The sequence below is a fragment of the Argiope bruennichi genome, chromosome 8 (genome assembly GCF_947563725.1).
Source record: "Argiope bruennichi chromosome 8, qqArgBrue1.1, whole genome shotgun sequence".
NCBI lineage: Eukaryota > Metazoa > Arthropoda > Arachnida > Araneae > Araneidae > Argiope > Argiope bruennichi.
The window spans coordinates 3,047,723-3,069,700 of NC_079158.1; the positions used below are offsets into that span (position 1 = coordinate 3,047,723).

The 21,978-nt window shown below is 28.6% G+C and overlaps 1 long non-coding RNA gene across 1 annotated transcript in view; it reads left to right on the forward strand.

The window, feature by feature from the left end:
• The window catches only part of LOC129981494 (uncharacterized), a 90,387-nt gene that overhangs the window by 19,447 nt on the left and 48,962 nt on the right, over positions 1–21,978 (forward strand). The gene's annotated exons all lie outside the window — the stretch shown is intronic.

Genomic DNA, 21,978 nt, shown 5'->3' on the forward strand with positions numbered 1-21,978 from the left:
GTAAATACAGTGACAGGTATTAATATTTTTAAATCGTATTGATATTAAAACATTGAAACATTTTAAAGAAAATAAATTTGTCCTAAATATTTGCTTGCCATCACATATCAACAAGCTTTAAGCAAGTTTGGTATCGTGAAGAAAAGTTCAGTAGAAATAAAAGAAACTTGAAATATTTTAAATTCATGATGAAATGGAGTATATGCACAACGGGTGAATGGTTGAAAAGTAGAGACACGCATATGTTTCTGATTATTTAAATAAGTAGTAAAATGTAGTAAAACCTCTTCCCTGCGATTTTTTTAAATGAAGTAAAAATTTATTCGAAGTTCTTCAACGGAAGTTTTTCTTATAAGGTAAAAAGAAACTCGTTTCTTGTGATGCGGTTATTTTCGGATTCTTTACATGCTCGCTTGCTAACACGGGAGATGTTAGCAAACAATCCTTCGTGATGTTTCAATATAATCCACTAGTTTACTTTCAATTGGATGGATTTGAGACACTATTTAAGCAGTTCTCATTTTCAATATAAAAATACCAAATTATTTGTTGAATGTTCATAAATTGAACAGATTGATCTAATGAATCCAAACATTGTCAAATAATCAGTTATGCGTCGATCGATATTTTTAGGTGCTTTGTTTTAAATTGTGGCATATTTTGTACTGTATTTCTTATCGAAAATTTTTATTTTTGCCATGTTATCCAGCCTCTTGATTAATTGGCAACTTGCATGTTTAAGTAATTATGAATTTCAAAGGAAAGTAACTTCGTAAGATTTTTCAATATTATGAATTATCGCTGTAATTTATAATATTTTAAACATAGATAATTTGATAGAAATTTTCTTATTCGACTTGTTGTCATCTCCTTTCTACAATATAGTCTTGAGCTCAAAAGTAGGTTTCTGGTTATGCCTTTATGGGCCACGGTGGCCTTGTGATAAGGTGTCAACTTCGGAACCGGATGGTTTCAGGTTCAAGACCCGATTCCATCGAAGAACAGTCGTGTAAGCGGGTCTGGCGCACGTTAAATCCGTCCTCCAGCTGTTGAGGTTTGGAGAGAGAGGGGGAGGGGGTGCCACCTCAGGTTCGGCCTCGTCATCTGACCGTAATTCAAAATTACCAGAACCGTAACAAAATAGCCCTAAAGTTGCTTTTAAACATAACGTTAATGTAACTAAAATTGTTTATGCTTTTCTTAGAAGAGGAAGATAGATTTTGGTTGTTTAGAGGGATATTTTTTAAATGGGTTGAAAATATTGATTTTTTTTTATTTTTAATGTAATACTCTTTGCGTGTTAGGAGAAAAGTGTATCTTTGGGGGGGGGATGGAAATCGAGCTATTCATAGGAAAGCTTTTTTTTTGTCTTCATTGGCTATAAATAGTTTAATTTTTACAGAAAAATATTTCTAGTCTTGCATAATATAGCTTTTCTTTTGGAAAAAAAGACTAAGCAGACACCTGAAATTCAGTTTACCCCTGTATTTAAGTTGAGGATGAGACGCTTTGTTTCTGTAAAGTTCATCTAATAAACGTACCGTTTCAACATTCCTCTTATCTATAGAGATTTAATGTAGGTATATTTTATTATATAAAAATTTAAGAATATAAAAAATGTCTGAACGTTAAAAGTTTTTATAGCCTTTGGCATGTATCTTCTCGACAAGTGGAATATATTCTTTGAAATAATTTCAAACTTACCGAATGAACAATTTGATTCATAGGAATGCATGAATACATATCGATTTACGCCCGAATCAAACGATTTATTGCTTTATCTTCAAATCTTGATAGTGGTTAAGAGTGTTGCATACAAATATTACTAAAAATAGTGGAGTGTCTTTAGCAAAATTTGAGATCACATTTTCCCTCTTATTTCTCAAGTTTAACTAGAAAGTGCTGTTTGCGATTTAGATTTTCTTTCGATATCTGTACTTGGAAAAAATTCTCACTAATTAACTCAAAGAATGTTTCTTTAACAAATTCGAAATACTGTCTAAAAAATTTGAAAAATTAAATTAAAATGAATTTGAAACATTTTTTTTTTTTATTTAACAACAACAAAAAAAAAATGGAAATTTGTTATATTTACAAATAGCGTTTAAAATTAAAAACAACTTCTTGAAATAATTAAAGGCCTGCCGAGAGAACAAAATATTTCATACAAAAATGTAAAAGATGCAACTTAAAAAAAAAAATCCTTAGCGTATTCGTCATTTATCCAAAGAAAATTCGTTTAGAATTTCTAGATATCTTAAATGTACTAAAAAGTGAATATTAAATTATTGATAAATAATTTGTATTAAATATTGATTTGCTGGTATTCTTTTAAGATGATTTTAAACGATGTTTCATTTCCAAATCTGTAAATTGTATTCGGTATAAATTAACAAGACAAAAAATAATCTAATCCATGTATTATTTTTAAAAATTAATGTTGTAAAAGAATCGGCTTAAAAAGTTGATTCAAGTTTGATTTCTCTTCAAGAATTTAAAAATCAGTGCCTGAAAATTAGACGAATTATTTTGAAAGCCTATTTCGTTATTCTTTTTATTATATCATTAACAATCTCTTCTTTAGTATTTAAATAGTTACTTAATTTTAATTTACGATGATAAAGGAAGTGCATTCGATAGTGACAATTGAAATGTAATTTTCTCCATGTTAAGGATTGTTACATTTTCATGTTTAATAAATGCGAAGGCTTTTACTCTATTCAAGATGTACTTGCAATTCATGTATAGTTTCCTATAATGTATTTCTAAATAAAATTCGACAAAAACATTTAAAAAATAATTTGGAAATATAAAGTAATATTTTGAGGGGAAAACATCGATTAAAAAGCTGAATAGATTTTCTAGAAAAGAATACCAAAATGCTTGCATATGCCTATCCAATAAATAAAAATTATGGGAAAATAGTGCCTTTCAAATGAAACAATCTTCTCCAGCTGAAAACAAAACGATTTCAAACGCTTATTACGACAGGAAAAACCCTTAACAAAATCCAGTTTTGAGATAGGTTTTCAGAAAAGAACACTGAAATAATAAGACATTTTTAGTGTAATGAAAAAGAAATTCGTGTAAGAATTATTTCAGATTCCAACAATTTAGACACTTAACTGAATATCTTGATTCTTTATATTCCATGTCGGAAACTTTTTAGATTTTAACCTGTAGCATAAATGTTCTATATTTCGTGTTTCCGAACTTTCTTGAAAGCAGTCAATGCATTTGATAAAATGTGTAGTTTTATTAGCACGGTTTTACTTCAAAGAAGGCTGGTGAACTGATTGGGATAGGTTGTGGTTCGGTTGATAGTTAGACATGCAACTCCACTTGACTACAAATGCTTTCATAAATTTTTTATTAATTTCGAACCGGCAATTTTTGTCGGTCAAGAGTGAATCATCTGCCTACGAATCATAATTATATAAGAAACAATTCACTTTTCACTTCAATTCACTTTTGAATATTATTTTTAATTTTCATCGAGTTTCAGAAAGTCTTCTGATGAATGTGTTTATCAACAGTATCCCGAAGGGGCAAATATGTGTTCATATTTTATTTGACTATTGAAACTTATCAAATCTTTTTAAATGCAGGTGTATCACATTGGCTTTTGGATATTTACTTTGATTATTTGAAAAGGTCTCAGTCTTTATTATCACAAAATATAATGTTATCGCTCCGCATAAAAATTTTTGAAAAGTAAATACAAATTTAAATAAATCTATTCTTTTCATAAATTCTTCCAATCTTGTAAAGACTGAAATAGTTACTTTCAACGTTTTCTAGAAATTAGTTCCCTTGTATTGTATAAAAATTCCTTTGGATTTCTTGTGAAGATTTTTTAAATCTCTTTATTAACATCTTTGTTTTCATTCTTTTTCGTAAGATTTTCAATATGCATGTTTTCTTAGTGATCATTGATTATAGTAATCGCTGTATCTTCATCAATATGAAGAAAATCGGACAGTTCTGTATCATCTTAACAGATGCCCTGCTTTTCAATTGCTACTAATTAATAATGCAATCTATTTATTTTGTTTAAAACAATAGTAGGTAAAAAGTTTCAAAACCTTATATAAGTAAATACAAATTAGATACTCAAGAAAATAAAATACATTAATTTATATTAAATATTTAATTATAAATTATGTAAATTAGAAATTTTATTGGACTCGATCGTTACTGATGGAGTTTCCAAATGGCAATGTATTATTCTCACTTTCCTCCAAAAATAAGTGGTCTGAGATGAATTTATAGGGTACCTTTTAGCAAATACATATCTGCTAAAATTCTATTTAATATACTGCATTCTTGTTTTCTGCTTTGCGCAAGTTGTATTTTAAATCTTGATGCTGTTTTGCATCATAACTTGAGACGTACCTAAATAAAAAAGAACACTTTTTGTGTTTGATTTATTGAATTTGTTGTGAATGAATATCCAATGTCATTAAAGAGAGGTGAATCAGTCTATATTTCTTTTTCGAAATTTGTTACTGAATCTGATTTTACTCATTTTTGTGCAACATTTTATTCGGGAAGAACTAGTATTTTAAAGCTAAGATAGATCATTGACTTCGTTAATTGTTTAAAGAATTTTTTCTCATGCTTAAATAAACTCCTGTATTCCGCTTGTAGTCGTAAAGCAAAATTTATAACTTCGTGTTCTGCAGATTATCTTACTATTTCGTCGAACTTATTTCTTGAAAATAGATGCATAAGTTTAAATTATTTTTAGTTCACCGTACTTTGAACAGTTTTGTAGTGAACTGTATCTTGAATTTAATTTTCTCAAGATCAAGGCGTTTGAATAATTCGGTCACTACCGTTTTCACACTCTCAGAGAGTTGCAAGTTACTCAGTCTTATGTTCCATTTTTAATTTGTTTCCAAAGGAAAATATTTGTCATTAATACTAGCCAGCAAGAAATTTAAAAATGTTTTCTATGCAAGATGAAATACTTTAGCTGCAAATAAATGCCTGCTTTCAAATTTTAAGACCAGAAAGGCTAATAATTATGGCAAAATATGCTATATAGCGATCCTGAATTTTGAAATATGAATGTGGCTTTGCAACATAAAGCAATGAAAAATATTCTAGTGAAAATTCCCACCCCCTATCAATTAATAAGCATCCAATAAGAATACACTAAAAGGATTTCTTATTTGTCATTGGACGGATAATTTCTCATACAATAAACTGGTAACTGAATAAAGATTGCCAAAAAAATATAATTTTAGCAAGGAATCCTTATATTTTTAAATATAATTAGTACTATTTGTTTTTAAAATTTACGTTCTTTATAAAATTGACGGTTACTCATTTATATAAAATATATACAACTGTTGTTCTTTTAACTCCGCAGCTGATTTAACAGTGGGAGTAAAAAAATGGCATTTCATTCAAATAAAATTGGATCAGTTTGCAAAAGTTCGGTTAAAATCTTCCAACCTTCTGATAAATTGAAGATAATGTGAAGGATATTTTTAAAATTATTAATATCTCTCCTATCAACGTGTACATTTTTGTCATTTAATTATTTACCATAATCTTTTAAAAGCAAACATATAACTTTATTTTCAGTAAAAAAATGCGATGAAACGCATTTTGCATCTTTATCATTCTCATTTAAAATTGAGTTAAAAATTGCTAGTTAAATTGCATTTAAAAAAAAATCTTTTTAAAACAAAAATCACCTAATTGTATAGCATGATTCCAAAATTTTAAGTTATGTGTGTATATAATATGTATGTATATGTACGTATGTTTATAATATATATATTAATGATATATCAAGTATCGCAACATTTTTCTCGAATTTTACTGAAGAGTATTGATATTATGTCTGTATGATTATTTTTTGAAAAAACTGAGACTTCAAATTGTAATATTTTAGATTCTGAAAATGTCTAATTTTTGCGCCAGTGCATAGATAGAAAATTTTATTATTTTATCTTTTGCATGAGCGAACTGAGACTATCTATGAAATTTAAAAAAAAAATTAATGAAAAATTTCGTATAAAGTTTAGTTCAATTTTAAATGATTTTTATAAATTTTTAAATAATTTGAATTAGAGATCGCTTCCTGTTTAAAAACAGAGTGCTCACATGAAGTTAAAAACGAGCGCTTGAAAATAATAATAATAATAATAATAAAATAATAATAAAGCGCGCGCTTGAAATTAAAAAAAATAATAATAAAGCGCGCGCTTGAAATTAAAAAAAAAGAATAAAAAATAAAGCGCGCGCTTGAAATTTAAAAAATAATAATAAATAATAAAGCGCGCGCTTGAAATTTAAAAAATAATAATAAATAATAAAGCGCGCGCTTGAAATTAAAAAAAAAATAATAATAAATAATAAAGCGCGCGCTTGAAATTAAAAAAAAATAAAGCGCACGCTTGAAATTAAAAAAAAAAAATCGCTTGAAATTTTAAAAGGGCAAGATGTACTATGTAATGTTATGTAAGTTACATGTATTCAAAGTTCGCTATAAATCCGAAAATATTCTTTTAATTTATTTCAAATACTGAATTTTGTATATATTTTATATTTATTCTGTGTTAAAACTACGCTAGTAATTTGGTCAGATGTAAATATAAAGCTATTTTTCCATTAATTAACACAGCATTTGGTAGAACACTTGCCTTAACTTTAAAAATTTGATAATGAAATATATACTGTTTTTCGAAAACTGCAACATCATTTTAAAATGTTCAAATGACTCATGAAGTTCTGTGTGCCTATACAGTCACTGGTAGTTCTATGTACCTGTGCCAAGACATTTTCAAACTTTCATTGATGCTAGATCTGTTTGCAACTTGTGAATAACAATCGCTCATCTGCATAACATCGTATGTACTCTCACGTGAAAGCTTATGTTGGAACCTATGCATCGAGACTTACTATTTTCCACAAGAAAATTAAAACGACTCCCTTTCAAGGACCTGGATAACCTCATCAACCTATATATAAACTTAATGCTATAGTAATAAGTCTCGCTAGATGACACAACGTTCCAATCGGTCCAAGATTCTTGTTCCAGTGCTAAAAAAAAAAAAAAAAAAATGGTGCAGTTACTGTTTAGGTGTGTTCATCCTTAGGAAAATCTGCAGTCAAAAGCAAGACAAATTTTTATGGACTAGCTTCTTAGCGCTAATTACGAGGATTCCTGTAAAATTGAAGTTTCGGAAGCCGTGGAGGCCTTTGCATGATACGGGATACCTTTTGGTTAAATGAATCTACTTGCGTAATTATCAAATTACAACCATTTTATAGACAATCTCCCGTGTCCACCAAAAACCATAAGCTGGCAACTTCAAAAATTTTCCAAGAAAAAGCTCTTGGATTCAGAAAGGCAAAGAGATGCAGTTAATCTCATATTTGAGAAATGGCGTCCGGCAAGCTGTACTGAATCATTCCGTGACTTCGATGAAACATGTCTTTGCTGACCAAGTCGAAGCATATAGTCTGTCTTCAAATGATAATCTGCTAACGATGAGGTCAAAATGTGCAAACCAAATACTTTTGACTAATAAAATACACTGATGGCAGCTCTGAGACTCTGGGAATAGTTGGACCTAAGCACCTGGCACATCCGCTGATATAGAATGGACTTCACACTTTGGCTGACTGTTATACCATATCCGATGACCTTCTCCGCTTGACCCAAGACCCGCTTCCTCCACCATTCTGATACATATGGGGTTAAAGAGAGCGAGCATAGAATGACTGGAAAGATCGAGGTGCGAGACTATTCAAAATCATATGCCCTAAGATACTACGTAATCTACAGCAAAAAATATCTCCTAAATCAACTCTGGGAATTTCTGAAAAACTTTGTTACCTTCAATAAAAAAAAAAAAAAAAAAAAAGTCGAGTTGAAAATTGAACAAATATCATTCTCTTGCATTCTGTGTATTCGTTGCTATGCCGTTTGAAAAGAAAATTTAAAAGTTCGATTATCTACTGAACGTCTCTCATGCAATCTAAAAACTTGGTACAAACGAACTTTTCTCGGAACTTTAAAATTGGACGAATGGATTTCCCACAAGATGAACAGCTTCTCTTGAACACGTGGTAACCTTTCTCTTCTGCAATATCCAGCAGTTGTCATTGAAGACTGTAATGTGATCAGAAGATGCAGAACTGATTAATATGAAATTTCCAAACAGTGAATGAAAATGACTTGTTATTCAGTATCTATTGTACAATTTCTCTATGGTGATGCAGTTTTCAAAGAGGCAGTTTTTCCACAAAATAAATGGCGTATATTAAATATAATGTTTATAAGAAGAATTAAATTCAAAAAGTATTCATGAAAAGAAATTACCTAAATGGATTTAAAATTTATTCACTTTCTTGGTAAACTTCGATATCTTAAAATATTCAGTCTCTCTAAGTATTGGCGCAAAATTTATTTAACAAGCTATCTAAAGCAATCCCGATATTTTACCAGGTAAATTTCAGTGTACTCTTCTTAATAGCTCTGATTCTTAAATGTATAGAAATGCTGTAATTTTATTTAAACTTCCTTGGCTGTCGGAGAATGTACATCATATTGTTTTAGAAATAGAAAGAAAAAAAAATCCGACTCTATATATAAAAAAAATCCGTCTTAAGATTCTTATTAGTCTAAACTATTTACAAATTGTTTAAACGAATTGTGATTGCATTTTGATGTCTCAGTCCATAATTCATATATAGTAATGCATAAACCTATTGCTTATAATTTTATTTAATTTATTGAAATGAACTGCAAGAGTTTTTCCGGAAAATGGATTATGGGTCATTTTCTGAGCTAATTGCCACAGTAAAATTTCGGAAACTTCTCGTACATTTCCTTCAAAAAATACCACTGTGTCTGGATTTATAAAATGCTTTATTTCTATCATAGTCCTGTTTCCATATTTGTATTTTTTTAAATTATTAAAGTATTTACAAGAAAATATCAATTTTGTATGTCAATTGGAAAAACGAATCCCATTTTGGGACTCGTAACATTTCAAAGGGTTGTAAATGGAACTGTAAGATTTATAACTGCTCTGCGTTTAAAAATGAAAGATGAAAAAAAATAACTACTAGTATTTAGCCAAATTAATGTAACTAGGACAGTTTAATTTTTTTACTGGACTAAATAAATTTTGTTTCAATTATTTTATTCAGATATTTATTTTTATTGCTGAAGATTTAAAAAAATGGAAATAAGGAGTGGCGAGAACAGAAAAAAAAATCTCCCTTTCCGAATAAAAGGAAAAAAAACAATGATAAATACAGAGCATTTCTTTAAGTTTCATTAACTTTTAATAAAAATTATTTTGATGGCTTTTTACATTTTTGAATATATGAACTGTATTTGGAATACTGCAAAATTATGAATATGTTAATATATATTTTCCATATATAAATTGTAAATTTGTAACTTTTTAAAAACTTTGACTGCCACAAATTTTCATTACATCCCAAAAGATTGCACGTTACAAATTGAAGTAATAGTGCTTATTAGCAAATAATAATAATAATAATGAAAACTGAAGTTTATTTTGTAAATAACCAACTATAATAATGTTAGAAGTTGAAGGTTTCAGTCATAGTTAAGTGTAGCCTTTCTGTGCATTATGTTTAAATATATAATTGAAATTATTCATACCAATAATATTTCTTGGTTATAAATTCTTGTATTAATAATAGTTTTAATATATGGTATGTACTTCCAATAATATAATTATGAGAATTAAATGTACTACTTCAGTGTATTGTCTCGAATTCCAGTGTAATGGCAGTCAATTTTTACATTGTGTAAAAAATTTTGGAATCCCACTAGTGATTATTTTCAAAATATATATATAATGGAATAAATATTATTATATTAATGAGGCTATTTGTATTCGATTTTAAGTAATTTCTTCTAAACATGATAAAAGATAAATTTTCATAGTTGCTTAATATTCCTTATATTCTTGAAAATCCAAAAATTTATGGAGATGAGCAATGAAAAGATGCACAAATCTGAGTCAAAAGTAAATTGGGTTGAGAAGTATTTCCGATAAATTTTAAAATTAAATCGAATTTTAGAAATTTTAAAGCTAATGAATAACTTAATAAAGTACTTAATTTTTACGGAATTTCCATTGTAGAGATACGACTACCTATTTGAGCAACCTGAAATTTTTGTATGCTAAATTTTAACTTTCGTATGCACCACTAACGTATATACGAAAGTTTTACTTTATTCTATAATACAAGTTATGCTGAACTAGATTACAATATTCCCTATTGTAACGTATTTCGTATATTAACCACTAACTGTAAATAAGATGCAGGTCTTGCATCACGAGTGCTGAAATATTCTGATGATTAGGTATATGCCAAATGTGGCATTACACCTGTAAAAAGCTCATAATTAGAATAAATAAATCGAATTTAAATAGCTATCAAAGCTGAAATATAAAAAAATCACTTTTCTGCAGCAATTTCGTCTTGTATTGGTTAGTCACCTTGTGAGATTTATCTGGAATTACTTTATGGTCACAACTGAGGAACTTTTTTCGTTGGTAAAAACGCTTATTGTTGATTTGGGATTGGTTGAAATTTATTTATAGCAACTTCTTTTATTCATAAGATCATCAAATATCTTACGAATGCATGTATACATTGCAGATGTTTGATAATTTAATATTCATTTCCATTTAAGACCCTTCACTTCCTTTGATTACAAATTCTATACAGTAAGATGAGCGAATGCATTTCGCCGAAATATGCTGAATTAAAATGAAGTGATTTGCTGTTACAAATCTTGTTAAAATGAACGGAATTGTTACGAAATAAACTTTTATTTTTCAAAATACAGTCAATAATTGTATTTAAACCTACTTTCTATAAAATTGACTTATTTACGTTTACAGCATATACAACGGTTATACTATTAGTATGTTACATTATGAATATTATTTTGACGAAGACTCATTTGATTAAATAAATGCATAATTATGGTTCCTCACTTAATTTCCTAAATCATTTGACGGCGTGTGTAAAGAAAATGGTACTCATTTGCTTAAAATATATGCTGTTGAATAATTCAGTTAAAATCTTTGTTAAATTTTAAATAAAGATTTTTTTTGTCAATGTCTGGTTCTTTTAATATTAAGAATTGCTGACATTAAACTGTTGATAATATCTTTTAACCGCAGATTTTAATTTTTTTTAAATTAAAAAAAAATGCATGTGCTTTCTTAAAGATTACCATTTAGAAATTTAATTAGAAAGTTGCAAAGTAAACAGGTTTTTAAAAACTATTTAAAACCTAAATGTCTCTACGAAGAAAATGATTCCAAAGTTTTTGTTAAGCTTATTAATATTGAATGTTGTAATATTTATATAGGCATCTGGAATGTCACTAAAGAATTCATTGATATTATGTCTGTATAAATATTCTGAAGAAACTGAGATGTCAAAATGCAGTACGTTAGATTTTGAGAATAGAACTTTTTGCGTTAGTGCCTAGGTTGCAAATTTGGAAATTGGTTTCTTTATCATTTATGTCAATGAATTGAGCGTTTCTGTGAAGTTTTGAATATATATATTATATAATTTGCTTGTTAAACTCGAAGTAATCTGTAAAGGCGTAAACTGGAAAATCGATTTCGATCGATTTTCGGTATCTTGAAATTTTTTAATTTCAAGATACCGAAAAACTTTTAATCGGTATCTTGAAATTAAAAAAGATACTTAAATTCAAATAAAAGTTTAAAAATCGAGTAAAACTGTATGCAAACTTAAAAAAAAACTCAGCTGGAAATAAAAAAAAACTCAGCTGGAAATAAATAAAAAACTCAGCTGGAAATAAAAAAAAAATCAGCTGGAAACTAAAAAAAAAAAAAATCAGCTGGAAATTAAAAAAAAATCAGCTGGAAATTAAAAAAAAAAAATCAGCTGGAAATTAAAAAAAAAAAATCAGCTGGAAATTAAAAAAAAAATCAGCTGGAAAAAAAAAATCAGCTGGAAAAAAAAAATCAGCTGGAAATTAAAAAAAAAAATCAGCTGGAAAAAAAAAATCAGCTGGAAAAAAAAAAAAAATCAGCTGGAAAAAAAAAAACAGCCGGAAATTAAAATGGCTGTTAATTGAAATAAAGCTGGATGAAAAATTAAAATTATATATAATTTAAAGTTAAAAAATAGCTCGAAATTAAAAGAAAAGGCTTGAAACTGAATAGTTTAAAATCGAATGAAACTTGGAAGCCTTAAAATAGCCTGTTTTGAAATTTTAAAGTGCGAATTTAAAAAGAAAGCAAAGTAACATTACTTCAGAAAATGTTGCTGAGCTGTTTCGTAATTTTTTTCTTAACTTTATCTTAAAATACCTCACAGAAACGCTCATTTTGGTTGCTTGTATACATGCATTTATTTTATTCTGAAATGCAAATAGAAAATAATTAATATATATATTTGTATGCTTTAATATATATTTGCAGTGCCTTTGAGTCATAAAAATATCGTATGCAATATTGTATTGTACGTATTAAAAATTCTAAATAGAATATATATATATCACTATTTTTAAAGTGTTATACGTATCGTTAGATATTCAGCTATGAATGCAGAAACCATATCTGTAAATATTTCGTTTCATATTTGAAGTACTGTCGTTAATATGTTAAAAAGTGTTTTGAATTATATTTGTAAACCTTTAAATAATATTTTGAGTTCTGTATTTAAAAATAACATGAGTTATTTAAGAGATGCATGTATAAAAAGCATTTCTTTATTGACTTTGTTAGAATGTCTTCCAAAATTTTAAACTTGCATATAGTTAGTTATGTATGAAATGTACTGTTTTTCAAAAACTGTAGCCTCATAAATTATTTGAGCATTTCAAAAGTATGAAATTTACAGCACTGTTACTGCTGATGGATATTATTTACTTTGCCAAAATGCCTTTTCATTGCAATTTATTAGATATTTGTAGCTTGTGAACAGTATTAGATTTACATTGTATGCACTGTCACTTGAAAACAACATCTGGAACTTTGCATCCTTTGAACTTGTTTGTCATCAAACTCCCAATGCTGGGATCTTTATTGGATAGCCTTATATATGTGTAACTGATCAAAAATAACTTTCAAAGTTTTAAGCAGTCAGTCCAATGTTCGTGTTCCAAGTACAAAAAAAAAAGTGTTTACAAAACTGCCATTTTTCCGATAACGCCATATCTGTTGGTATCCAGCAGTGTCCTTACTTTCGAATCTGCAGAAATATGTAGGAAACTTCTGTGGTGCAGAAGTCTTTTTAATCGCTTAAGCTCATGGCAAGTACTGGACATCTTTTGGATAAATGAATTCAGCCATGCAAGCTCAAGGAATTACTAATCTGCATAGACAAACTTGCCATCCAGGACCATATTCCAGCCTGCTTATCAGTCTTGCTTGTTCGTCATCGAGTACAATTTATATGGGCTCCACACAGGGATATGTCATTTTCATATTAAGGATCCAACATTGTCTGCATTAAATGTATCAAATAGTTTCCACTGAGGAAGTCCGATAAAACTGTCTATTTGCCAACCCACTAAAGTAAATAATTTGTCTTCAAACCATTCTGACAGTGATATGGTCAGTATGTGCAGACAAAGATTTCCATCTACAGTTTTTGGCAATTATAGTTCGGGATATCAGTGGTGTCGACTTCATTGGATCAGAAGTCTTCTCCATTCAAAGAAATGGACGAAATAGCCTATTTGCCAGCCAAATTAAAGCGAACAGTCTGTCTTCAAATGATTGACTGCCAATGATATGATCTGTGTGTGCAAACTAAACATTTGATCTACAGCGTGTGCCTACCTACTAAGCCAGTGCCTGCCTTGAGAATAGTTAAACTTAAAGCCTGATATTCCAGCTGGGCAAAGAATGGCCTTCACTCTTGAATTGACTATACTGGATTTGCCCAATGTACTTCGTCGCCAATAATTACCTTTCCTCATCATAATGGTGCCTGCGAACTTAAGGGAAGAGCGCAGCATAACTGGCTTGATCGAAGTGCGAGACGGTTCTAATGCGTATGTTCTATGAAACAATATTCAATAGCAGGAAAAGTTGGACACATAAACACTGCTAACATTTAAAAAAAACCGAACTGAAGACTATCTTCCTGCATTCAGTATATTCATCTGCCATGTGTTTTGAAGGTGATTTCGAAAATTTATCAAGCACCTTTGAAACCAATTAAAAACTAATACGAATGAACTTTAATTAGAACTCTTATGTGGAAATCTATTCATTCAATTTGATAAACAGCCAGCTCAAAAAAAAAAAACTTTTGGTTTTGTGTTGGTATTTATAAATTGATGCTGCAGATGGAAATGTGTTTAGAAGATGGTGATGAATAAAATAATTGAAATGTATAACAAATCATGTTGTATGTTTATATGATGCTGCAGTTTTCAAAAATAGTATTTTTCACAAATGAATGTCAAAGTATTGATTACAATATTTATAATCTAATTAGTTGGAAAAAAAACTTTATAATTGTTTATTCGAAAAGAGTAAACTCACTAAATAAGATTAAATTATATATTTGTTCAACAATGCAATACTAATGCTCACATACTTTTTAAATATGCAATACTAAGTACTGGCGCAAAATTTAATAGTATTTATACTTTCATATTTGGTAAATGAAATATCGTAAATAAATCTGTGAATGTTACCTAATAATTTTGATCTTTCAATTTTTTTTATTAACGGATAAAATAAAGTTCCAATTTTATTTAAATTTACATAAAATGGAGGTCAGTAAATAAAAAAAAAACTGCATTCGAGGATTGCTGCATTAATTAAAATTTGTCTATACAAATTAAAAATTCGATTTCACTAAATATTCTCTTCTGTATTGCTCACAAGTTGTGTAATGATGGCGTTTTGACATCTCAGTTTGCTATATTTTGTTTTATTCCATAAATTATTTAGTGAAATTTGAATATAATTCATTGAAATAGATTGCACGGGCCGATCTGTCCAGAACGTAGCTCTTCCAAGCAATTTTCTGGGCAAGCTCGGATACCATTGAAATTTCGAAAACCTTTTATGAATATCAGTTATGAAATCCTCTGTATAACCTGAAATTTATAGAATGCCTCCTTTCTGTCGTGGCTCCTATAATGTCCAAGTTTGTATTTTGTTAAACTCTTAAGAAATATTAAAAAAAAAAATGTTTTAATATCCGGTGTGAAATTTCTCAAATCGTGCATATACCAAATCTAAAACTGGATCCCATTCAGAGATTGGTAATGTTTTAAATGGTTGCTTTTAGAGCTGTTTGATCTATACTTCTCCTAAGCCTTTAAAATGAAAAATATCTATTATTTTTATGCAATTAATGAATATTGTATATTTCACTGCTGTTCTTGTCTCTTGAAATAAAAAAAACCAGAAGGAAGGAGGGAAAAGAAGAAGAAAAAAAAATCCCTGCTCCCCAAAGAGACACTTGAAAATAATGTAGAAATTTTTATGAAATCTCATTACAAATGCTTTTGTGCAAATGATATGTATGTACTTAATTGTGAAATTTTTAAATTTAAAATTTGAATTTTCAACATGTATGAAATTATAAATGAGTAAATGTGTATTTTGCATATTGAAATTTTACATTTATAATTTAAAAATCTGATTAAAAGAATTTTTTAAGATTCAGAGAAAACACGTAGTGTAACAAAGTGCCTGTTAAAATCATTTTTTACCAATGAATTGGAAGAAATTTTAAGAAATTGAATTCTTAACACTTGTTAGAACTTAAGAAATGTTTGTAAAGTTTTTTAAGATGTAATAATCTGTACTTTGTGCTTAAAAATTGAAATCAAATTACATTTACCAACATTATTTCATGGTAATAATTCATTATAATAATTTATCATGAATAATTTATAATTGGTTATGCGTATTGTATTTCATTCTCTTGTATATTATATACAAGGAATATTCTAATATTGCTTTGTTTGAATTTTAGTGCATTTTTATTGGAAAAAATTTTGGAATCGTATGTCAGTGGTTCTTTAAAAATAATCCTTAAACAATTAGGCGGATAGAGATAAGCAAATTTGACATTATGCTCTATTTGAGTACATTTAAATTGTATTTAAAATTTTGTAAGAAGCTTGATAAAAAGCACATTTTAAACTGTTTTATATTATGCATTTAAGAGATTCATTCGCACTTCTATGAAGATAAGTAGATAGTTAGTTTTTGTGAGTTGAAAAATGCATATATTAAAGATTGAATTGAGAAATACTTTTTATCAATTTTTATTTAAATACCAATGTTTTTTGTTACAATATTAAACTTTTTAAAGTAGTTAGTCTTCGTAACTTTAGTCTGTCATTACGACAGAGCATTTGAGCAACCTGTACTCTTTCTATACTAAAGTATGATTTTTGTTTTAATGTAGTATTATAAGGCATACTAAATAAATTATTTATTTAGTATATAGACTTGTAAAGGCATCTGTTTGTATTTTCTCTGAAATGCTGTAAACGTAAATTAATATTTCACAAACTTCATCTTATATTGAGGTTTTGCCGTGTGTGATGACGATACAGTAATTCCGTATATAACTAAGAAAGCCTTTTTGTCCGAAGAAATGTTTCTAATTTTTTGATATTGTTTTCAGTTATTTCTGAGATTTTTTTCCCTTCCTAAGAGCATGAAATATCCTGTGAATACAGGAATATGAACTGATCGTGCATCCACAAAATTTAAATTCCTCTTAAGACTTTCCGTTTCCATTTATTGCTTATTCAGTTCACTACAAGACTGGGCAAATATATTTAACTGAAATTTGCAAAAAATAAGGTCACTTCGAATTAAAGTTTTTATAAAAGTTTGTAAAAATAAGATTAATAACCATTTAATACCGCCTTACGCCCCTTGATTTTACTAATGCTTCGTGTTATGTTTCTCAGTGCATTAAAGGTGCCCCCAAATCCTTCATTTAAAATTGCCCCCAAACCCTTCATTTAAAATTGCCTTGTTTAAAACTAGTTTCATTTGTCTAAAGCTACGAATTTTGTTCAGTTCATTATAAACCGAAGTAAAGTTAGTTTTTCATGGGAAGTTGTAGAACATTGAAAATAATTTTGAATTTTGAGGGAAGTGAGAATAATCCATCAATTAAAATTATGCATAGTTCTGAATCATCAACAAAAATATTCTTAAAAAAAATTTGATTCATTTTCTACAAAAGTTTATCAAAATGAAATGCTGGCCTTTCGTTTGATAGGTCACGAATTCGACATTTAGCTTGATATATAACACTAAAATAAAGCCCTTTATTATGGTCTCTTCTTTATTTAAGTGTTATAATAGATTATTAATACATGGTCAATAAATAATACTGTTCTGAATTTTTTTTTATTTTCAAATTGGAAATTTAATATATGCTTCTATTTTTATAAGATTCTGATTCTTTGCAATATGTCTGTATCATATTAATAATGTCGGGCATTTTTTTAATATTTAATTTCTGGTAGAAACATCTCATTCACTTTAATAAATTTTTTGACTTCTGGTGAAAAGAAACCTGAAAACTTTAACCAGTTTCTTTATTTTGTGAAAGACAGCGACGTTCTAGTGGTAGGATTTCGCCATCGGAGCGTGAATGTTTCAATTTCGAGATTGGATTCAACCGAAGAGCCGTAGTATTAGTTGGTCTAGTACTCGCTAAATCTTTAGTTTCTCCCATTGGCGCTGGCAGAGATTCCAGCTCGCGTCTCATCCTTTTCATCTGACTGCAGTTCACAATTTCTATATCTTCTTAATGGGAAATTAAACTAAATTTCATTCTCTAAAGAAGTAATTAAAAATAGAAATTATTACCACAATGTGAAAAAAAAAATGATCGACAGGTTAGTGATTCATAGGCAGATGATTAGCATTACATTTTGATTAGACCACATCACGTTACTTGGATAATTATTTTTATTTGAACTTGAGAAAATTTTCTTCTTTAGTTGAATTATCCATTGATCTTACCTTAAATATTTTTATACAATGAATGAAATTTCATACGGTTTTTTTTGAATCTGCGCATGTTGAAATGCGGTTAAATCGAAACATCAGAAATGGAATATGAAGATTGAAAATTTAATTTTCTCAAATACTTACCTTCTTTGGCTAAATGATAATTTTAAAATGAAAAGTTCTTTTTTCCTTTCGTAAATATCATATGCAGCATTTGCAATCATAAAACAAAACACTATTTCTAAATATTTCATGGTTTTTTACTGTATGCTAAGAAAGAATTTAGATTTCAACTCTTTTAGAGTTCTGATTTATCTCAGCAGTTATCTTCTGAACAGTCGTGATTACAGTTCAGAAATTTTTTTAGTTCATTTAAAATTTAATCCAATAATTAATTTACAAATTAGATTCGCGAAATTAAATCTACTGGGGAAAATATTTTCTGCATAATTTCCCTCTAACTCTGGAGGTTAAACATCACTAAGAGTTTCGGAGCAGTTATGAATAAAACTCGCTTTTTTCATATGAAAGTGAAATGAATAGTTTCATAGCAAGTGAATAATATGCATGCAACTCTTTCCTAAACGATAATATTTTGTATACCATGCACATCTCAAACTCTATTTTAATTTTTCTTTTTATGATATAGTTTTTCGGAAAAGTAATACCCCTTATACTATTTTTATCACATTTCGGTGAAGCTATATTTTTTAAGATTTTTACATCCTGATCAGCAGCAACGCAGAATGCTTATTCTGGTAATGGTAGCCAAACGTACAGATATGAGCAACGCGGTGCAATAATGTAATCATTAATATATACCCCATGATTTTATCATTATGTTACATAGTATATACTTTCTGATATGGAGTTATAATAGAAGTGTCGCGCATTTATTTCGTGTTGAAATAAAGAAAATACTTGTATTTAATTTTGAAAGGATTTTAACGTCAAGAGTTAAAAATTTAGATGTCTGTGTTTCAGATCTGCGCCACAAAGCTATAAATCCCCGAGGCTAGAAAAGGCAACATTCCATTTTTTAAAGTACTATAAGTACTATTTTTGATACTATTAAAACAGAATTTATTTGCTATATCGATATTTTTAATTTTATCCATGAAGTCATTACATAATAGGTAATAACTCGAGAGAAGAATAAATTATGATAAACAATAAATGTATCCCGCCACATAACTCGCCGATTAACCTGTTGATCTTGAAATTAAAATGAATTTTAAAAAAATTCATTCGATTGTAATGTTTACTATTCAATATTGCACAATCAAAACTGCTAAGAAATCAAATTATTTTAAATTGGAGATATTGAAATGATTCTTTGTCTCATTTCAATGCATTGAATTCTTTCCTAATCATATTTTGTTTCGCTTTTTGTTCATAGAAAAATGTATTAGTTAAAGTCTGGAAAGTCGCAAAAACGGTGATAAATATATAAAAATATATGGTGCAGTAACTTGTCATTATTTCTTTATTAGAAAATATTAGCAGTGAGAGAAGAGATTATAGCAATGTCCCTTAACAATTTTGTGAGTTAGGCGTGCAGATAGGTATTAGAGCCGTATAGAAGGAATGGTTACTGTCCTTAACGAAGCGCTTCAAAAAGAGCGAATCATATACAAAAGAATTTTGAAGTTTCTCTTATATTATATGAGAATAGATGGAACTTTTCACTAGACAGTTCTGAACCAAATTGACCCAAATGACAATATTCTGTTAATAAATATGAGAATCTTTCGAAAAGAAACGCCACTGTTCGAAAAGAAACTATTCCTTTGCACACTAAAAACGGCGAATCAAATTGCATTGAAGCTTGATATTTTGATATGGATGTTCGCTTTTATTCAAATTACCTGCACGTTTAATGTCAAGTTTCTTTAAGGTAATAAATCTGTTACTCCTTCCTTGTCTGTTAAAATGGCACTTCGAATAATTTATCAAAACAGAAATGCAGGTCATGCAACTCAATAGTGTCAATTCTGAAGAGCTCCTTGAAAATAAGCAAAGCTCATTCGATTTTAATTTTACAAATACAATTCTACAATTCGATTTCGACGTATTCTACAAAAGTTATCCTCTTTATTAATTATTGATTTTTTATATTACTAAAAAGAATAAGAAAAATATATCTTTACGTTAATTTATAAAGAAATCTGAATTGAATGAGCTGTACTAATTTTATATTTCCTTTTTATAAAGTGAAGCATATTTATCTAGTCAAGCAATTAGTCTTAAGTTAGATGCGAAATTACATAAAAATTTCATTATATTTCGGTGATCGTACCATGTTGAGACAAAAAGTTTGAGTATATCTCTTTTTATTTGTTCTAAGATATTCTTCATTGCAAGATCATCAGTTGCAGTGCGGCTTGACACAAAATAATAATAAAAAAGAAGTTTTGAAAGTTCTAAGCGTTTAAGAACATTGAAATTATATTAAAAACTAATTTTACAAGTATTCTAAGGCATTTTAAAATATTTAGGATTACGAATATCAATGTCAAGAAAATTTTGTGAAATTCAAGATTTAGAGAGTCAATGCAATAAAATGAACATAATTTTAAGCGAGCCACTGTCTCTGAATTTAAGTTCGGTAGAAAAGTAAATAAGCGACTGTAAATTGTCATTGCATTCTTTCGCTCTTGTAGTAAATTACGAAGAAAGATTCCTAGGCTTCCTTTTTATAATGTTGCTGTCTGGGAGTTAAGTATTTACGTTCAAGTAGTGTAAAGAATAATATGAAATTAGATTCTATTTAGATCTTCAGTAATTATTCTTTATAACTGTTCTTTATCCTGGATGACATGTATTAATAACGTCCGGTTTCCAATTCGCTATACAGGAATTAAATTAAAGGAATTTAAAAAAAAAAAATCAGTCTTAGTTGCGCAATTTTTAGCGTTTAGCGCGTATCCTTAATTATGGAAAAAATTTTAATCGTACCTTGTACTATGTTAAGAATAATGCTAATATTCTCTTTCGAAATTGAGACGCTGGCATTTATTTTTTAAATAAATACTTCGTTACAATTTTCATAACTCACTGTAGTATCGTTATACTTCGTAACATTTCGCAGTCTGTCTTAGCATCGAAGAGGAGTTTGCAATCAGTGTAAAGAAAATAATGAGAGTTATTGCGTATTAGAAAATGCCGTTATTTTTACAGCAGTCGGTTTGTTTGGTTCTATTAGGAATTGACAAATGAAAAATCGCCAAATATTGGAATAAAAATGAGTCGAGCTGAACTTCGTTGAATAGAGAATATCTTTCACAAAGGCGAGTTTAAATAACACGCAAATGCCGTTTGAAGTCGGAGTCCTGTAGAAAATTTCATTAAATGGAAGCGGGTTGTATATAGACTCTAATAAAATACTTTTGAGCTCAAGATTTATGGTTTCTGCATTTTTCCTTAAAAAAAATCAACTTCTTTCTTAAATTCTTTTTACTTTTAAAAATGTCGAAGCTATATTTTTTTCACTTTGCCTTGCTTTTAAGAAGTGCTTTCTTTTTGAGAGAGCAACCAACTCTTCCTTATTTTGTAGTTCAAGTGCTTTCCTCCTTTTGATGAATTTCTGTTCAATTAAGCTCAACAGCAAAGCATTTGGAGCAAGTAAATGTTTTTAAGATGTAATGGTTTAAATCTTTGATCTGCAGTTCTCCTGATTGTCGATTTTTATTCCATCATTAATATATTTGAAAGAAATGCAACACTTAATTTTTCCCACTTGAAAAGACTTAATAGCTCTTTCCCGATGTTACATTTGCTTCGATCGCATTTGCATACATTTTCTCGAAATTACAAATGCTCAGATAATTTAATTGTATTCAAATTATTAAAAATCCAAAATTATAAAGCAGTGAACTTTTTTTCTCAAGTTAAATCAATGTTTCTTCATTCACTGAAGTAAAACTGTTATAACGTTGCCAGTTTTGAATGTTGCTTTCTT